The sequence below is a fragment of the Gopherus evgoodei genome, chromosome 1 (assembly GCF_007399415.2).
Source record: "Gopherus evgoodei ecotype Sinaloan lineage chromosome 1, rGopEvg1_v1.p, whole genome shotgun sequence".
In the NCBI taxonomy this organism is placed as follows: domain Eukaryota; kingdom Metazoa; phylum Chordata; order Testudines; family Testudinidae; genus Gopherus; species Gopherus evgoodei.
The window spans coordinates 286,875,563-286,892,678 of NC_044322.1; the positions used below are offsets into that span (position 1 = coordinate 286,875,563).

The 17,116-nt window shown below is 42.2% G+C and overlaps 1 long non-coding RNA gene across 1 annotated transcript in view; it reads left to right on the forward strand.

Annotated features, from left to right (window-relative positions):
* The window catches only part of LOC115644367, an 83,081-nt gene extending 79,601 nt beyond the window's left edge, over positions 1-3,480 (forward strand). Inside the window, exon 3 of the long non-coding RNA XR_003998484.1 lies at positions 3,419-3,480. This is a non-coding gene — a long non-coding RNA (uncharacterized LOC115644367). The remainder of the gene's footprint in view (positions 1-3,418) is intronic.
* The last annotated feature ends 13,636 nt before the right edge of the window (positions 3,481-17,116 follow it).

The window sequence follows — 17,116 nt, forward strand, 5'->3', positions numbered from 1 at the left end:
GATCTTTATCTAGCATCTCTCAGCATCCTGGTCACGGCTTTGTGCAGGCATCCACTTTGCCATGTCCACAAAAAGGAATATATTCAAGTGGCTGGCCGTGAACAATTCCTGAATTGACACTTCTCCCCAGATGATGATGAGATCCAAAGTCTCAGCATGGCTCAAAACAGCTGTCTGTTTTAAGGCATGCTGTGGGGTTTCTGGAGTGGTAACGTGGTTACATCACAAAAATCCAGGAGCAAATGGATAAAACCTGATTCTGTGCCAGCTTTCAAAGGGGGCAGGATTGGCCTGGGAACTTGACACAAGAAAAAGGAGGTCACACAAGTGAATGGACAGGTCATAACGGCTGATCTGCAAAGCACTGTAGGATAGCCACTGGATCCATGCAAAAAGTGGTGCACAGCAATTGCATCCACATGAACAACAGACCGAATTAATTCAAGTCTACATACATCATAATTATAGCACAAGTACCAATTCAGAGCTAACACTTTGTAAGCAGACTCTAGAGTTTGTAATAAATGCAGAGTTAGGGTGCAGTCATGGTTTACATTGTTTTTATGCAAGTGTTTTCAAACCAGATTATCTCAATTTGATCTGGATTAAACCCCCCAACAAAGAAAAGTAGAAGAGATACTTTTAGATTTGTCTGGTGTCTCTGAAGTATGAAAATAGCTAAATAACCTGCTTACCTTTAACTTAAAATAAAATAAAAACTTGTATGCCCAAATATCACGATGTATTTGTGTATAAGTGAGAACTTGTATGGTATGACTAATCTGATGATAATATACAAAGAATGTTTTAAGTCAGTCAATGGCACTACTCATGCTTAAAAGTATACACATATTTAAGTACCTTCCTGAATTGGGTTCTTGATAAAGATTTACTTATAAAAAATGTACTACTGCATAATCTAAAAAAATTCTCACTATGGATTACCATTGCTTTTCATTTCTTAAATATGTGTAAAATTACTATTATTAAAGTTAAACAATGCTGTCATTATCTTGTATCAAGAAGGTTATGTATCAAAATATTTCTTTTCAAAGCTGGAGAGCTTCAACAATACATATCAGATTTGAGAACTCTTTCAGTTATTCAACCATCTTAAATCATTTATTGTGCTTACTGAATTTGCTGCTGCTTCAGAAAATAATCATGTCTTTGTGCTCCCAATACATCAGTCACGTTTTTCATAACTTTCAAGAGAAGTAACAAACAATGATGCTTTCCCTCTCATCCCAGACGCCACAACACTTACCTATCTCTTCCCATTATATTCTTATAGGCATAGGGAACTGTAACACAGTTAAATAGTCTTTCTAGCTTTGTGGATTGCACTATATTATCCTGTAAGCAAAAATAGAGGATAAAATAGGTTTTGTTTATGTATACAGTTCTGCTTTTTGTATATTTTAAAGGATTTATACTATTTCTAAGCACTTTTGATGATTATTTGTGTATCAGCAGATGGATAATGATTTACATAATTCAAATTCAGTTTTCTCAGGAAAATAAAAATGAAAGGAGGAGTAGGTACAATATTGGAAAAATGATACTGACTTCTATAGAGGGCTGAGTACATTAAGAAGCCACTGAAGATTTAATGTGGAGGAACCTATATTGTCTTTTCCTTCAGGAGTTTCAATTTTTAAAAAATGTGATTTAGCTCTTTTGCTATAGCTAAATAGGACAGTTTTAACTCAATATTGCATCCTATAGCTTTGGGCACAAGTTAGCACATGCACTGCATGTATTATTTTTGCATAAGCTAAGCTATTATTTTATTAATTTTGCCTTTTATATGTTGGTAAGTAAAACATTCTGATGTGTTTTTTATGTGAAGAAAGACATTCACATTTTCTCCTATGGTTTTATTCTTTATTTAAAAAAAATAGCAGCAGGATTGAAAACATTTTTTGAATATGAATCCAGACCATCAGTGTGTGTTTATTTACACAGTGTGTGTGCATGTGGGGAAGAGAGAATGTATTTTTCATTTGATTTTGGATAATCTATCCCATACAGTTTAAGAGTTCTCCTGTTGGTTTTTGAATGTTATGATTCCTGATGTCAGATTTGTGCTCATTTATTCTTTTGCGTAGAGACTGTCCGGTTTGGCCAATGTACATGGCAGAGGGGCATTGCTGGCACATGATGGCATATATCACATTGGTGGATGTGCAGGTGAACGAGCCCATGATGGCATGGCTGATGTGATTAGATCCTATGATGGTGTCACTTGAATAGATATGTGGACAGAGTTGGCATTGGGCTTTGTTGCAAGGATAGGTTTCTGGGTGAGTGTTTTTGGTGTGTGGTTGCTGGTGAATATTTGCTTCAACCTCTCTGGCCACTCAGTAACAGACTTAAAGGTGGCTATTTTGCAACAGAAAAGCTTCAGAAACAGACTCCAACGAGAAACTGCTGAACTAGAATTAATTTGCGAACTAGATACCATTAATTTGGGCTTGAATAGAGACTGGGAGTGGCTGGGTTATTACACAAATTGAATCTATTTCTCCATGTTAAGTATTCTCACACCTTCTTGTCAACTGTCTGGAATGGGCCATCTTGATTATCACTACAAAAGTGTTTTTTTTCTCCTGCTGATAATAGCTCATCTTAATTAATTAGCCTCTTGGAGTTGGTATGGCAACTTCCACCTTTTCATGTTCTCTGTATGTATATATATCTTCTTACTATATGTTCCATTCTATACATCTGATGAAGTGAGCTGTAGCCCATGAAAGCTTATGCTCAAATGAATTTGATAGTCTCTAAGGTGCCACAAGTACTTCTGTTCTTTTTAGTGATGTCATGTGTACCTCTTTAATCTCCCACAAATCTGTATTTCTAAATTGGCATATTTCACTGCCATAGAAAAAAATATTTAGGGAGTGTATGTGCACATGCATGTTCACAAGGAGTCTTTCTGCACATGTGCCTTCCATGTAATTATCAAACTCTGTGGTCTCTGTGCTCTTTTGAGCAATTGCTGGGGATAGGCCGTTAGTAGGTGAGACCACAGTCCTGTCTCTCTTGCACTGGTCATGGAACTGGCTGGCCACCCTATGCTTGCCTGTGCCTAAAGATATAAAACAGCCAAAAATGTGTAGTCGTAACATCTAGAATGTATAGCAATGAGCCACAATTCATAGCACTCATTTTTTGCTGTGAATACGTACAACTGGATATTTGTATCACTGAAAGTGATGTCCATTGTATGAATTCCTAGCTGCATTAAATATGTAATGCCTATACTTTTTGGCTTCCTCTAGTTATTTTTTTTCCATAGGAATTAAGGAAATTATGTTCTATATTTCTGTTTAATCAAATACTGGTAGTTAGTACAGAACTATAATACTAAATGTTATTTCCCCACAATTAATTGTTTTTTATCTCCCTGTAGTGAAATCGTAGTGAAGTCACCTCCACAGGACCGGATGAGCAGCAAATGAAGAGCATGAGAATAAGGGTAAGAAGCTGTGACGTTATCTGATTAAGATAGGACCATGCAAAAGCATTGTTGCTACTGCTTTTATATAATTACAATGAATTTTATACAAAGTGTGATGCATGGCCAGAAAGAGTTAAGCTGCTGACAGGCTAATTGGCTCAAATTCAAACCTTAGAGACATTTTGGTAGATAATGTTTGTGGTTTTGTGTGTTTATATATATATATATTATTAGAAGTTAACAATGTAGTCAAACAGTTCCTGTCCATGCTGTATTCTGTTAATTCAGAGATCAAAAGGACATATTAACATTTAAATGAACTGTAAACATAGGATATTGCTGTAGTCATCTCTCTTTGAAATGTATAGCAAATTACCTGAGAAAATGGTGGAAAATGGGCAATTGTCTTATGTTAATCTGCGCAGCTAATTACTGGTGATACTTAGGAAACAGATCTACTTCAAAGTCCCCATAACTGCTGGAAGCATGGCTCCCTGGAAGTGGCGAAATGTCCCTCAGCTCCTAGGCAGAGGGTGGCTAGGAGGCTCTGCAAGCTGCCTCTGCCTGCAGACACTGCCCCTGCAGCTCCCATTGGATGGGAACTGCAGAACCAGTGCCCAGGGCAGGAGCAGTGCATGGAGCCCCACTGGCCATCCCTCCACCTAGGAGCTGGAAGGACAAGCTGGCCACTTCTGGGGAGCCACGGGAAGCTACATAGGGAGCCTGCCAGCCCCGTGCCAGCCAGAATTTGGTTGAAGCTGCCAGAGTCCCTTTTTGACTGCGTGTTCTGATCAAAAAATGGACACCTGGTAACCCTATGGGTCAGGGTTACAAAAGGCTATTGCTGTTACATGCCAGGATTTAGTCTCTGGTGAGTTTAAAACCAAGTTTACTCAAACATGTTTACCGCTCTACTGGACATCTGTATAGATAAGATTCTGATCTTGTAAATCCATATGCATCTGGATATGCTTAGGCATGTCAGGCAGTAAGTATGTGTCAGGGCCTAAACTGTAAAACATCATAGAGACTTGCTCAGTAGCAGGCAATTCAAAATAGTAATAAATTCTGTAGTAAACATGACAAGTTTAAATAGAAATCATGGCCATGAGACAAAATTTTACTCGAAGAGTATAAAATAAAATAAACATTTTGAAAAATCAAGCAGTGGGGATGGGGGAAGTAAAAAGACTTAACCCCACGGAGAGGCTTCAGTAATACTGTCAGTTGATGGTTTCCATCAGCAGACTGCATGTGAGAGCATTCCAATAGAGAAACGACAGCTTTAAAGCAAAAAATGTGCCACTTAGTAGTGCACATTAATTAGTTAGGATGTCTACATCACATGCCACCGTCACAACCATCACCAATGTTCTAGTTTCAGCACTCAGATCACAGGGTACCTAATATTTTAGAAAATTACAATAATCAATAATGAAACTAGGAACAAAATTGGCAATAATTTAGGACTAATGTCAGCTTCACATGTGCAATAATTTCCCCCCATTGATTACTGAAACTTTCCACTTTAAGATAGTGTAATTATATGAAAGATTTTCAGCCACGACCATAAGCTAAATATTTCTCTTTCCTGGCTCTCACTAATGTCATTTGCACAAAGCCTCAAGTCATCACTCTTCAGAACCACTCTCTCAGTATATCACTACCTTCTGAACTTGAAAGCTCTCCCTTGGTTCCCAAGAAAGGTCCCAATGGGTGACACTCATCCATTATGTAACACTGTATTCACTGGCGCTATACCAAAATTTTGATCCACAGAGTAAATCCTGGGTCCGCTGAAGTAAATAGGAGTTTTGCCACTGGCTTCAGTGGGACCAGGATTTCATCCAGTCTTCACACTGGCATAATTTATACACTTTTGAATGCATTAATTTACATTTGACATTTATTTGATCATATATTTTCTTGATTGTCTTGTTTTCCTATTTGTGTTAAGAGTGTTGAGAGCTTGATAGGGTGGAGTTTGTTTCGGAGGTTTTAAATCTAAATAAAAAGGGTCCAGATGGTTTTCCTATTTAATCCTCTAATATTTCCCCTCTTCACTCACTGCCAACACAGAATGGATTTACACATAAAGATTTGTTTTGTTACAGACCTAATAAAAGTCATTTTGTGATCAGATACTCCAATACATTAATTTCACATGGAATTGTAAGATGTACTAGTTTAAATGAGCAGATGTGGCCCAACAACTTTAAAGCAGATTAGAATTTCCCCATTGCTATATAATTATGTTTATAATTAGTTGGTGTTTCATTCCAGGGAATTTGTTCATCGTTTGTAGAAAACAGCATTTTATGTTAGAAAAAATGAGTGAAAACTGACATGGGCCCTGCCTGTGCTGTAGTTTGTTTGGAGAAATAGAATACTGATGGCCTTGTAGTCCATAATCTGGCACTTTATTCAAACTATGCATTAATTTAAAATTGAAATAAACAAATACCCCAGAGTTTAGTCTAGTGAGAAAATACAGCCCTTCCACTAAAATATAAAAACTACAGGGTCATTCAGCTAGCTAAGCCCTTTTTTTCAGGGACAATTTTATATGGCAGGCAACAGATACCAAAACATCCGAAATAGAACCCATCCCCAACAAAAATGTTTCACAGCTCAGAGTTTCTAACCTGGAGTCTTTGCTTCAGAGTTTAACCCTGGGTAGTATCCAAGTCTTCTTCCTGGAACAACTGGTTTTATTGCCTCTCTTGGGCCTAAAGTATCTGTGTAAGCCCTTAATCCCTTGTCTATGGAGGTCTGTCTTTTCACCCTTTAGCACAGAGGAAGATACTTTGAAAAAAGACATCACATTCCACTTCAACAGCAACAGGAGTTCAATGCTAAAATAAGGTTTGCTCTGTCTTGTCTTTTGACCCAAGAACTCACATTTCTTCAGCATATATGTACAAGTTGTTTCAGAGACCCAGCAGTAGTTTCATAGTTCAGAGCAGAATTTGGTCCCATAATAAAACAGAAATGTATATATTGCATTATTCTGTAAAATATATAATCAATCCTATTGTAATTGGGGCTTGCCTCTGTTTTGTAGCATTTAATAAATGTGTGTAGTTAAAATACTGGGGGGAATGGGGGAGGATGGCACATCAAACCTACTACAGAGCACAATACTTCTCTTAGGAGTAATTCATCCAAGTGATGAAAAGGTTTCTTTTAATAAAGTCAAAATATTAGAGTTTTATGGATTTGTAATATTTCAGCCAAAACATTCATCCTTTACGATCCCCAAAGCGTTGCAAATTGTTGCATGCTGAGTGCTAATAGATATAATTAATTATGTAAGTTGGTCATGACATTTTCAACGAAACTTTTTTCTCTGGAATATGATTGTTTTGTCAAAACTGAAATGTTCCATAAAACGATATCAGTTTTGACCAGTTATGTCAGGGAAATCGCTTACATCCAGGAGGGGGGGCTTTTTTTGTGAGAGTTGAGGGGAAGACACAGACTAGCTCATCCCCAAAGAGCCACTGCCAATAGCCGAGTTGTTAAGGCACAGACTGGGGAATTCATGTTCAAGTTCACAGCAGAGATCTGAACCTGCATCTCCCATACCACAAGTGCGTGTCCAAGGCATCTGGCTATTCTGCAGTTGATTGGTCTTGTCTTTGTGAAAAATTTCAATGGTCTCATTTCATTCTTCATTGGAACAAAAACAAATTGTGAAACCTTGGATTTTTTATTTGTTTTTTTTTGCCAAAATGAATTATTTTCTAGCCAGCCCTAACAGCAACCTAAAGTAAGGCATCAAGCATATAGAGATATACCTTTAAAATCAAATTTCCTACAGATGGTGCTCCAGATTCACCCCAAGTATTTGTATTCCCCTCTATAGGACATGAATCTTTACTGTTACCCTAATTCCCCCTCCCTTATCTCTCCTTATGTTTGTCACATTCACTTGTTAGTTTGTTTTAAATTAGATGTGGAGCTCTTCAGGACAGGGACTGTCTTTTTATCTGTGTGTTAAGTACTCAGCACAATGGGACTCTGATCCTAATGCGGCCCTTTAAGGGTAACTGCATGAGAAAACACTTTTGTACAAAAAATACACTAAAGAGAATATTGAATTTGTACAACTAAGCATCCAATCAGAAAATGCCTGACTTAATATAGTACATGTAACCTTAATTCTGTCCCTTATGTGTAGGCATTATGACACAGTTTTGCCCAGCATCACATAAGAACTCTGTGGCAGATCCACGAATTGAACCCAACTGGGTTTTAATCCAGCGTCTTAAACAGGAGAACGTTCTGTCTCTCCTTGCAATCTCTGCCTCATTCATTGATCACCTTGTGCTTTGAAGGAGGCAGGGATCTTGTAATGGAAGGCTGTTCCTAGCTGTGCAGAGGATTGTGGGCTGTAGGTTATAGACAGCAAAACCATGCACATAGATTTGGGATTTTTATTCTGAAAGGCAAAGCAGTTAAGTGGCTACGCATGCATAAGATTAGAGCAGAACATTTTTCTAATATTAACACTTTCATCATGTCGTAAGAACATGAATTTCAGGAAAATGTCTGTTTTAGGATTATTAGTTTTCTGCTTTGCAAAGCACACTTGCAGTGGTCTGAATAACTTTTACTGAGGAACAGTTCGGACAGATTGTGACTTAAACCAGGCTCGGCATTATAAGTAAGTGGAGGAACCATGTTGCAATAGGATCCCCAGAGAAAATACTGTCTGATTTGGTTGGAATTCCCTTTCAGGCTCTTAGGCAGGGGTTGGCAACCTTTCAGCAGTGCTGTGCCGAGTCTTCATGTATGTGCTCTAATTTAAGGCTTTGCTTGTCGGTAACACATTTTAATGTTTTTTAGAAGGTCTCTGTCTAAGACTATTGTACATAACTAAACTACTGTTATATGTAAAGTAAACAAAGTTTTCAAAATGTTTCAGAAGCTTTATTTAAAATTAAATTAAAATGCAGATCTTATTAATTTAGTGTGATCCTTGCCCTTGCTTTTCCTTGCTGAGTTTTCCAATGTCTGGTGGCACGTATTTAGATACTTTAAGCTGCACACAGGCTTCTGAGTTATAAGCTGATAAGCAGCTGGCAGGAGGTCAGCAGCTGGAACCCCAGATCAGCAGCTGAGATGAGTGGAGCTGGCGGTTGGTAGGGCTGAGCAGGGCCGGAAGCCTGAACCCTGTCTGGCAGGGGGTCTGCGCTGGTGAGTGGGGCTGTGGCTGGGACCCCAGCTGGTAAGGGGCCAGAAGCCAGAACCCCAGAGTGGCAGTGGGCTCCACGGGTCAGCCCGCTTGGCTCTGAGGTTTCAGGGTTGGGCTGAGCGTCTCTGCCAGCACCCCTCTGGGGTTTCAGCCACCGGCTCCTGCCAGCCAGGGTCTCAGCCCACTGCCAGCCTGGGGTTCCTTCACCCAGGCCGGCAGTGGGTGCTGAGTGGGACCAGCAGAGGGACCCTGACTGGCAAGGGAACAGCAGTGGGAACCCCAGAGCAGCGGCGGGCTGAGCAGTTCAGCCCACCACCGCTCTGGGGTTTCGGCTGCCAGCTCCTGCCATCTGGGATCTCAGCCCACTGCCAGCTTAGGGTTCCTTACCCCAGGCCAGCAATGGGTGCTGAGTAGGGCTGCACTGGGGGGGAACCCAGCTGGCAAGGGGTCAGCAGTGGGAACCCCAGAGCAGCGGTTGGCTGAGCGGCTTAGCCTTCCCTGTGTGCCATCAGAAATCGACTTGTGTGCCATCTTTAGCATGCGTGCCGTAGGTTGCCGACCCCTGCTCTAAGGAGTAGTTGTTGGAATGGAAGCTCTGTCAGCCTTTGAATGGGATGCAGTGTGTGCTCCTCTCCCTGCCTGTCATGAACAGATAATTAAGGGTTAATGCCTCTTTTACCTGTAAAGATTTAAGAAGTTCACTTAGCCTAGCTAACACCTGACCAGAGGAACCAATGGAGGAACAAGATGTTTCAAAAGGAAGGAGGGAAGTTTTCTTTGTTTAGTCAGTTTCAGTTTTCAGCTGGAGTGAAAAAGATCAAGGAACCAGCCTGTTATCAGAGTAGTAAGTTTTAGAAAGGGATAAATAGGTTTATGTTTATTTCCTTTGTAATTTGTCTTGGTACCATTAAGGGAATTATCAAAATTGGGTATTTGGGTATTTTTTTGCCTAGGGGAACATCCTCTGTGTTTGGAATCTGTTGTCTGTGGGAGTAGCTGGTATGCTAATCTTTCCCAGAGGGTTTTCTTTTACCTTTCTTTTCTTTAATTAAAAGCCTTTTTCTTAATACCTGATTGATTTTTTCCTTGTTTTTTAGAACCAAGGGGGTTGGATCTGGATCCACCAGGAGTTAGTGGGAGAAAGGAGGGGGGATGATTAATTTCTCCTTGTTTTAAGATCCAAGGAGTTTGGATCTGTGTTCACCAGGAAATTGGTGAAGTCTCTCAAGGCTACCCAGGGAAGAAAAGTAGTGCTTGGGGGTGGTGGCAGAAATACCAGATCTAAGCTGGTAATTAAGTTTAGATGTGTCCATGCAGGTCCCCACATCTGTACCCTAAAGTTCAGAGTGGGGAAGGAACCTTGACACTGCCCAGTTAAGTAATATATGTGCTAGCCAGTAATCCCATGGCCTAGTTTCCACAAGCATTTACAGTATCTTGTAATTAATGTCCTGCACATTGCTGAGCGTCCACCATATCTCAGTCAATCTTGGTTTAAGTCTAAGTGGGTGACATGAAATCTTTCTATAAAAAAAAGAGAAAGTCTGACAATTGACAGTGACTGAAAGGAAAACTCCACTTATATTGCTCTGTCCACTATTCTGAAAGCATTATCCATGATAAAAAGCATTTGTCACAATAAATAAGCTCTGAAATGTACTTCAAAACAAGCTTTTTAATTGTGATTGGTATATCTGAGCTACTTGCTGGTGGAGACCATCTTTTGGAAATGGGATATGATTTGTAGCACTGGCATTGAGCCCAAGAGTGGTGCTAGCCATTTTGCCAGCCAAAGCCAAAAAATTTTTGTACCCCTCCCCCCATCAAGTGGCTAAACTAAGCTAAGCTCAGATATGCCAATCACAATAAAAAGACCAGCAGCCAATCAAAGGGCAGAGTGGTGCAGCAGGATAGTGCCTCCTAAAGGCTGGCACCATGGGCGACTGCCCTGCTCACCCACCCCTAGAACTGTCCCTGAGCAACCCCATTATAAGAGACTTTAAGCCGGTTTCTCTCATGCTTTAATACTCTGCAATTTGACTATATAAACATTGATGGTTGTATTGTGGCTTTTAAAATCACAACCATATTGGAAAGCATGCATTATTGTGGCACACTATCAACAGCTGCAAGAAGATAGAGGCATGGACAATGGCTCTGTGGGCACTGTTAGCGCACTTGGAAGTGGCAGCTATTACAGCTTTTCAGTGTACACTTCCTACAGGTACCAGCTAGTGTAGAAGAAGGCAGGGCCACAGCCTAATGCCTGCTTGCCTTCCAGGACTGTCTAGTGTCTCTAATGGTACTAAAACTTCCCTGTGCCTTGTGATCAGAGAATGAAAGCACTAGAATTCTGACTGTCCATCTCAAGATGTGCAGTGAAATTCATCGTGTCCTCATTTCCCACCCACCCCATGCATCCACTAATGAACAGCCAGAATCTTCTGTTAAGCATCTCATTTGAATATTTATTAATAGCAATACTTAGCACTTATATACATAGGCGCCGACTTCCCCTCTGCTGTGTGCGTACTCAACCACCCCCTTCCCCCAAGTCCCTGCATGTGTCCTGCCTCTTTACTGCCTCCTCCCCCGAGTGCGCCGCATCCCCACTCCTCCCCCTCCCTCCTGGAAAGTCCTAAGCGCTGCTGAACAGCTGTTAGGCGGTGGGCGGGAAGCGCTGGGAGTGGGGAGGATGGGGTGGGGGGCGGGGGGAGCTTGGCTTCTGGTGGGGGTGGAACACTCGCTAATTTTTCCCTGTGGGTGCTCCATCCCCCCAGCACCCATGAAGTCGGCACCTATGCTCATATAGCTGATATATATGATATAGAATACAAGTAAAAATGACCTCTAGAGTCGGCATTTCCTGACAGCTAATGATTATCCAAAGGAGTGGGCCTTTAAGCTGTAAAGTCATTAACTTAAGGAAATGTTCATCCCAGAGGCTATTATTGCTTTTAGAAACCATGCAAAATTAAAAAGATACAAAGTACCATTTTTTTCTTGTATGCTGCACCTCATGCTATCAATACTGATGCTGTACTAGAAATGTTCTTGCTGTCATTGACTGATATAGTGACAATAGGAAATTAGGGCTTCATTCTCAACATTCCATTAGTCTTCAGCTTCCATTCCCCCACTGTTCTTTTAACAAATCTTTGCTAATTCCTGATTGGGGCCGGGGATGGAGGGACCTGAATGATGTTTTTAAGTGCTATCTCCAATTTGCTGCATCTTTGTTTTGTTCATAAAAGTTACAAATTATTAGGCAAGGCTCAGCATTGCTTTTCCTCTTTAAAGGTCAGGTAAAAAAAAACGCTGGGTTTTCACATAGGACAGGGTGGGCAAACAATGGCCTGTGGGCCAGATCTGTCCTGTCAGGGCTACAGATCCGGCCCATGGGATTGCTACCCCCGTGGTGCCATGGGCCACATGCAACTCCCAAAAGCGGCCAGCACCACGTTCTTGTGGCCCCTTGGGGTGGAGGGTGAGCATTCAGTGAACCACGACCAATGAGAGTTTCGTGGGAGGTACCCACAGGCGAGGGCAGTGCTCAGAGCCCTTTGCCCCCTCCCCCAAAAGGGGTCACAGGGACGTGGTGCTGGCTGCTTCCGGGAGCTGTAAAGGGCTAGAGCAGGCAGGCAGGGAACCTGCCCTGGCCCTGGTGTGTGCCGCTGCCACCCCAGAGCTGCTCCAGGTAAGCGGCACCGGGCCAGAGCCCGACCCCCGAATGCCTCCTGCACCCCAACTCCTTGCCCTTAGCCCCCTGCCACACCTGGCACTCCTCCTGTACCCCAGCCCCTGCCCTGAGCCCCCTCCCACACTCCTCTCTGCACTCCTGCCCTAAGACCCCTCCAACACTCTACAACCCTGCCTGTACCCCAGTCCCCTTCCCTGAGCCACCTTGTATACCTAGCACCCCTCCTCTGTCCCAACCCTTGCCCTCAGCCCTCTTGTACACCCCATACTCTCTCCTGCATCTCAACCTCCTGCCCCAGCCCTACATTCATGGCCCTGCATGCAATCTCCCCACCCAGATGTGGCCCTTGGGCCAAAAAGTTTGCCCACTCCTGAGACAGCATAATGTAGTATGGAATTATGAGGCACAAATTTGTCGTTCACTTTGAAATGCTCCTTTCTGCAAAATGCCTACTTAAATGTGGCACACCACTCATGTTCCAATAAAGCCTTTTTGAGAATTTCTGTAGAACACAGGCTTTAGAATAATAGAGTATCAAGGTTGGAAGGGATCTCAGGAGGTCATCTAGGCCAACCCCCTGTTCAAAGTAGGACCAATCTCTAACTATTTTTTTTTGCCCCAGATCCCTAAATGGCCCCCTAAAGGACTGAACTCTCAATCCCTGGGTTGAGCAGGCTAGTGCTCAAACCACTGAGCTATCCCATCCTCCTTTGTGTTGACCTTCTACAAGGAGATGAATTTGATACAGGAAATTCTAGTAAACTATTGTTGCTGTTAGGGAAAACTGTTGCTTGCTGTATTACCTACCCTTTTTCTGCTGGATCATGGAGAATGGTAGGAGTCAAACTGATCCACCTTTCAAACAAATAATGCATTATTTACCTTCCTTACCCAACAAATGGTGTGAATTTGGTCCTCAAAAATCTTGAGTGACTAATAACATTAGCACAAGCCATAATACAGGCAGCTTCAGCTGGGTTCATTGCCAAAGCAGCTCAATCCCAACCTGCAGCACGCTTAGTATTCCAGGTCTGGGTATTTCTTGGCTGTATTCTAATTTCTGTGTTGTGAAGCTTTTGTTATTCAGACACACTAGGGCCTGAGATTTTGGGAACTAGTGGAAACCATCTCATTCACTTAGGATTTAATGGCATGTTTCTAAAATGGTGCCTTACGGGCTGAAGATGAGGATACTTGATATTCTGTGCAGAGTTTTGAAGCTGGAAACCTGTGAAAAATCTCAGAAAATTCTCACCACTTTATACAGTTATTTTTTGTAAACTGCCTCCAGTCTCCTTCTTACTATTACTCCAATATGATTGTGTGGTAAAACTAATCAATGTTTGGTCAGTTGCACTGGAGTAGCTAACATACTTCATTATTCTTATTTTAATAGATTTGTTCCATTTTCTTTATCCTTATTCAGTGATTTATTTGATGTGTATATATATGTATAGGCTATTACTGGACAGAAAAAAAACTACAAGTAGTTAAAAATAATCCATTGCATAGTGACAGGAAGATGGATTTAATTCATTGTGTCGTTTCTTGCAGATATGTCCTTTTATTCTCTGGGAAAATATGCTCCTTTTATGACAATCTAAGCCATTTTGAAAATGAGATATTAACATTTCCTGAAAGGAAAATTAGAATTGCTAACATTGCAGCATCCATGTTAATTAAAAATAAAAAGACAACTCACATTTTCAGATCTGACCTATTTATTACCTATCAGAAATAACAACTGCTCTTGAATAATTTAATTTGAAAGGAGATGTTTGGGGTTGAATTTCGAACTCTTTGGTAAAATCAATTTTGTGGTATAATGCTAGTTTACACTTAATCAGTGTATTTGAATATAGGATGTGACATGACATGTAGCTGTTTCTAATTTATAAAACACTGACATTGCAAAAAAACCAAACAGAAGTTATTTATTATAAAAAAACAAAACTATAGACATAATTTGAGACCTGGTTCAAAGGATTAGAGATGAATAATAGTCAAATGCATTTATAAATGTTAGATAAATAAAATGTTGTGAGTGTTGGGAAAGGTGTTCCTAGATCAATAAAACTGCCAGTATTTCCATCTATCTGTGCCAGAATTTAGTCTCCTCTGCTACAATGTGTGTTCTCATTCAAAAGTAAACAAGGAAAAAAATAAACTTGAACTGATATTCTGATATTGCACTTTCTTCCTCATGCCCCCTTCTCAGCATATGAACAGAGTCAGTAGGGCTGCCCTTTCTCAGGGCTGTGTTGCCTAATGGTCAAAATGAGTATAGCAGCCCCTTCTGTTGGCGTTGTGTGACCTAGTGGCCAGAGTTAGTAGGGCTGCCCTTTCTCAGGACTGCATAGCCAGAGTCAGTATCATTGCCCCTTCTGTGGGGCTGCATGGCCTAGTGGCAAGTATGCCCAACACCAGGGCAGCGGGGAATCTCAGCATCCCCCAATCAGACCCCACTCAGCATCCCAACTAGTCTCCTGGAGCTACTTCATACCCAGTTCCTGATGCTGGGATCCCAGCGTCTCTATGGGCTCCAGGTTTCTTGGTTGGGGCAGCTACCAACAGCTCCACCACTCCTGGATCATTTTCCGTCATCGCAGCATCCCTGGTTTCTGCCATCTGGGGCTTCTGTGGTTTCTGGACTGGAGCTCATAGCATACATCCTCTCTACTTAGTGGTCAGCCCTGAATGAGCTGAGCTGCTCTCTTTTATATCTAGTCTCCAGCTGGAGCATGCCCAGCAGAGCTGTGAGGGCATGGCCTCCTTGTCCCAGAGAGTGGCATTAACCCTCGCAGTACCAGTGTGGGGCAAGTGTGCCCCATCACTCAGCGACAGACTTAAGAAACTCAGTCTGTTTATCTAATCAAAAAAAAGATTGCGAGGTGACTTGAGTAGAGTGTGTAAGTGCCTTCACAGGGAGATAATAGTGAGTAGGAAAGGTAAAAGCATAACAAGAACCAATGGCTGGAAGCTGACATCAGACAAATTCAAACTGGAAGTTAGGCACAAAATTTTAACAGTGAAGGTGATTAAGCATTGCAACAAACTACCGGAGAAAGTGATGAATTTTCCATCTCTTGATATTTTCATATCAAAACTGGATGCCTTTCTGGATAAAATGCTACAGCCAAACACAAGCTATAGTGTAATCAATCATCAGTTATTGGGCTCAATATAAGGATGACTGGGTGAAATTCAACGTCCTGTAATATTCAGGAGTCAGATTAGATGATCTAATGGTCCCTTCTGGCCTAGAGTGCTATGAATCTATGATTATCTGGAAGTCTATACCCTTGTCACTCAATAGTCAGACTGTTATTTGTTATGTTCTTTCTTACTGATACCACAACTTCACAAGTATTTTTGTAAGGTGTTTTACTTTGATAAAGATGAATTTGAACATCTGGACAGAAAGAAAACTAACTAGACTAATAGACTAGCCTCATTAGAATATTCAACTTGCATGTGAGAGAATGTATCCAGAGATTGTGAGAAGGATTGATAGATTCTTTCTAAACAGAAAAGAAAATCCAGTGTGACAAAGTTCGTCCTTTGCCTTGGTGGGTCCTGCGCTTATTGGCGGATTTGCTCACCTCAGTGATCTTCCCCTCTGGTGGAACTCTGGTGGAGTCTGGGTCAACTCCTCCTGTGTCTGATCAGGAGTTGCGAGGTTTGGGGGGAACTAGGACCCACCCTCTACTCCGGGTTCCAGCCCAGGGCCCTGTGGATTGCAGCTGTCTATAGTGCCTCCTGTAACAGCTGCATGACAGCTGCAACTCCCTGGGCTACTTCCTGATGGCCTCCTCCAAACACCTTCTTTATCCTCACCACCGGACCTTCCTCCTGGTGTCTAATAATGCTTGATTGTCTGATAATTCCTCAATCCTCCAGTAGCACATCCTCTCAGTCTCAGCTCCTTGTGCCTCTTGATTCCAGCTCCTCAAACGCGCTTCCTCTCCTCTGGCTCCTCCCTGCCTGACTGGAGTGAGCTCCTTTTTAAACCCAGGTGCCCTGATTAGCCTGCCTTGATTGGCTGCAGGTGTTCTAATCAAAGTAGCTATCTCCACTGCCTTCTAGAAAGATCTTAATTGGCCCCTGGTGCCTTGATTAACCTGGAGCAACTGCCATTTGGATACCATGGTCCTATTGGCATCCAGCGGGAGTGGGCGGGCAAAGCCCGCCCACTTCTAAAGGGCCTCTCCCCAGCCTAAGGGGAGGACCACAGGTCTGGGACACCAAGTAATTACGGAGGACAACTAATGAAAAAACAGGATCGGGAGTGAGGTCATAGGGCTAAACGAAGGGAACCTGATGGGGACACCGAGCAGAGAACCCCAGACAACGCCCACTGCTCCTTGAAGGCGTCAAGGGAGCCAGTGGACGCCGCCCAGAGGAACTCTGCCCGGATGCGTGAGCAGACGGAGGAACGGAAATAGGCCCTACAGTCGCAGGAAATCCCGTCGGGTCGCAGGAAATCCCGTCGGTTGGATACCATGGTACTAGGGATTTTTTTAGCCTGGGGCTAACATATCTATTCCTCAGTACTTTACTGTAGCCATCTGGCCTTGCTGCATCACATATCCCTCTCCCTCTGCTCAACACCATAGGGTTGGGCAACTTGGGACGCCAGGCAGTGTGCTCGTGAAATACCATCAGCATTGCCGTGGTGGCATCCAGCCCTGTGCCGTATGTGGAACTGGAATGGTTGGAGGGATAAGTACCACATGGTGACCCTTGCATT